This window comes from Cebus imitator, unplaced genomic scaffold, assembly GCF_001604975.1.
Source record: "Cebus imitator isolate Cc_AM_T3 unplaced genomic scaffold, Cebus_imitator-1.0 Scaffold153, whole genome shotgun sequence".
NCBI classification, from domain to species: domain Eukaryota; kingdom Metazoa; phylum Chordata; class Mammalia; order Primates; family Cebidae; genus Cebus; species Cebus imitator.
The window spans coordinates 161,065-165,408 of NW_016107468.1; positions in this window are offsets into that span (position 1 = coordinate 161,065).

Sequence of the window (4,344 nt, forward strand, 5' to 3'; positions counted from 1 at the left end):
GATTCTCCTGTCTCAGCCTCCTGAGTAGCTGAGATTATAGGTGTCTGCCACCATGCCAGGCTAACTTTTTGTATTTTTAGTAGAGACGGGGTTTCATCATGTTGACCAGGCTGGTCTCAAACTCCTGACCTGAGGTGACCCACCTGCCTCGGCCTCCCAAAGTGTGGCTGTTACAGATGTGAGCCATGGCACCCAGCCTATATATATGTATTTTTTTAATTGGCCAAGCACAGTGGCACACTCTGTAGTCCCAGCTATTCAGGTGGCTGAGGCGGGAGGATTGCTTGAGCCTGGCAGGCCGAGGTTGCAGTGAGCTATGATTGTGCAACACCACACTCCAACCTGGGCAACAAAGCAAGACCCTGTCTCACACCGAAAAAAAAAGGGGAAAGGGAAGGCAGGGAGGGGAGAGGAGGGAAGGGGAGGGGAGGGAAGAGGATAGGAGGGGAGGGGAGGGGACAGGAGGGGAGGGGACGGGAGGGGAGGGGAGCGAAAGGAGGCAGCATCTTGCAGCGGCTGAGACCTAAGTTCCAACTCTGACTTGGGCAGTCACCAGCCTGTAGCCCTTGGCAAAGCCCTTCCCTATCCAGCCTCAGTTTTCTCATCTATAAAGTGGGAGCATAAGCCCCAGGCATGGGGTTCACAGCGGGAAATGCTGGGAATCATGATTTAGGTGGGGGGAAGGGGACATCCTTCTCTGGGTCACTCCTGGCATGTGGCCCTGGGTCCAGCTTTGGGAAAAAGAATAAATAAAGCTTGGAGCATCTGTGTTTTGGGGGTGGGGACTGAACAAGTGTGGTCTGAAGCAGGGGGCGGGGTGTCCTCATGACACCCCAAGGTGCCCAGTGCTGGCTTTTGGAAGACAGCTCCATGGCATGGGGTTATGGTGACAACCATTGCAGAAACCCCCCCTTTCCAATCTCATGTTGGGGGGAGCTCAGAAACGGGGACTTCTAGGCCAGACACCATGGCTCACACCTGTAATTCCAGCACTTTGGGAGACAGAGGCAGGTGGATGACCTGAGGTCAGGAGCTCAAGACCAGCCTGGGCGACATGGTGAAACCCCCCGTCTCTACTAAAAATGCAAAAATTAGCCGGGCACAGTGGCTCATGCCTGTAATTCCAACACGTTGGAAGGCCAAGGCAGGTGGATCATTGGAGGTCAGGAGTTCAAGACCAGCTTGGCCAACAGGGTAAAAACCTGTCTCCACTAAAAATACAAAAATTAGTCAGGTGGTGGCAGGCGCTTGTAGTCCCTGCTACTCGGGAGGCTGTGGCAGGAGAACGGCTTGAGCCCAGGAGGCGGAGGCTGCAGTCAGCCGAGATCGCACCACTGCACTCCAGCCTGGTGACAGGGCGAGACTCCGTCTCAAAAAAAATCAAAACGGGGATTTCTCTTGCCCCACTTCTTCTCTTTGCTCTGTCTGCTGGGGAGACATTGATCAAACCCTCCAGGTCCGATGGGGAGACATTTGCCTTCTCCTTCTGTGGGGCCCTAGGGTGAAGGACGGGAGGGGAGGCTGGAGAGGGGGTGACACCACGCACCCGAGGGCAGCAAGAGACCCAACAGCCAAGCCTTGCCTGTGATGCCTCCCACCCACCACCAGGTGTCACCCTCGGCCCTCTCACCGCGGCTTGTGCATTGCACCCCCTGGTCCAGGCTGGGGTTCGGGGCTGCAGAGGGAGACGCAGAAGGCCAGGTTTGCACGCGGAAGCAAGAACCGGGACCCAGGTATCCCGGCTCCTGGCCCCACAGCTCCCTGTCCCCGTGGCCTCCCAGGCTTGGTTCAGGCCTCTCCGTGTGTGTCCACACTTCCATCCGTGGGAGAGAGGCCGGCCAGGGCGCGGACATTCACTTCCTCTCCAGGACCACGCCCGGCCTCCCTCCTGGCACGCAGCGCTGCCTCCCCTGCCCGCAGGCTGCCCTGGCCTGCCTTCTCTGTCCTCAGCCCTCCCCATCCCGTCCCCCTGGCCGGCCTCAGCTGGGCACTCACCCTGGGCCCGCTCCCACTGCCCAAGAGAGGCTGGGGAGTGTCTGGGACTGAAGGTGGGGTCCAGTGTAAACTCAGGAGGAACAGGGTATAGGACGAATAACAAGGACGCTTAGTTCTAGAAGCTTCTCTGGAACCTTGGGCAAGGCTGTGGGCCCCTTCTCTGGAGCCACCAGCAGAGGGAAGGACCTGCTGCCTTCAGAGCAGCTCCAGCCCCATCTAGACCCCTTCGTGGCCCTCTCCCGCTGCCACGGCTGCCCCTTCTGGCTGGCCCCACGCACAGCCGTGCCTCAGTTTCCCAGCAGCCCTGAGCCTGGAGTTCACCAGGAGCTCCTTCACGGCTCATGTTCATCACACTCTGGGCTCTGTCCCCAGCCCCCAGCTCAGGCCTCTGATCCTGCCTCCAACCCCACACACTCAGGCCTTTCCAAGTGACCACACACATGTACACACACACACACACACACACACAGAGACACACATACATACATAGAGACACATACACACATACACAGACACACACAGACACATGTACACACCTACACAGAGACACACATACACAGAGACGCACGTACACACACACACAGAGACACACATGCATAGAGACACATCCACACATACACAGAGACACACATATACACTTACACAGACACATGTACACACACACAGACACACATACACACATACACACATACATACAGAGACATGTACACACATACACAGACACATAGACACACATACATAGAGACACATACATACACAGAGACACACATATACACATACACAGAGACATACACATATACACACAGGTGTACACACACGTACATACATATACATATACACACAAACACATACACAAACTACAGACGTATACACACGCGTACACACATACATGTACACACATACATATGCAGGTGTTATACACAGACACACTATACACACAAACATAGACATATACACACTACAGACACATACACAGACACACAAATACACATACACAAGCACTACAGATATGTACAAAGACATAAAAATAGACACACATATAAACATATGTACACATGTACACAGATCTGCATGTATTACACAAGTATACACACACAAGCATACACATACAGAAACACACACAATACGCATACACACGTATACACATACATACAAACATACACATAAACACATACACAAACTGTACAGGCACATGTGCACAGACACACAAATACATACACATACAAACACACATAGACACAAACACACCCAACATATATATACACACATACATACACACATGCACACAAAATACGCATATACACACAAACACAGACACATACGCAAACAATACAGACACATGTACACACACACAAATATATACACATACAAACATGCAGACACACAAACACACAGAGACACACATACATGTACACACATAAACATGTACACATGTTACATACAAAGAGATATACACACATATACACACGTACACCTATATACACATAAACAATACACATACACACATACATATACACATACATACATATACACACATATACACACATGCATACATGCACATACATGCATATACATCCACACCTGTGCACACACACACATGCACACACACACACAATTCTCCTCCACAGCCTGCAGAGTCGTGCCCACCGGGCCCTTGTTTCACACCCGTCTCCCTAGAGGGGAGCGCTGTGCATTGTATAGCTAACCTCTTTGATTAGATTGACAAAATTGTATCTATTTATGGTATGCAAGGGGATGTTTTGCAATATGTATAAAGTGTGGGCAGGCCACAGCACGCTAATTAGCACATGCATTGCCTCCTTTGTCTTTTTGTGGGGAGCGTGCTGAGAAGGTCGGCGCTTTACGAGTTTAGAACACGTTGTTATCAAGGTTAGCCGCCGTGTTGCACATTTATCTCTTGAACTTATTCCTCCTAACAGAAACATTCTGTCTTTTTTTCCTTGTGTGTGCATGACAGGGTCTCATTCTCGCGCAGGCTGGAGTGCAGTGGTGCAGTCAGCTCCCGGCAGCCTTCACCTCCGGGCTCAAACCGTCCTCCCGCCTCGGCCTCCCGAGTAGCTGGGACTACAGGTGTGCACCACCATGCCCAGCTAATTGTTTGTATTTTTAGAGAGACAGAGTTTCGCCATGTCGTCCAGGCTGGTCTCGAATTCTTGGGCTCAAACGATTGGCCTGCCTCCGCCTCCGCTGTGCTGGGATGTGCCACCACTGCCACCCCCATATCCTCCTTAACTACTGTCCCAGAGCGCCACACGCTGCCAAGCGGCACTCACATCCTGACGAACTGCCCTCTTTCTGTTCCCTTTCCAAGTCACCTAACTGTCCTCA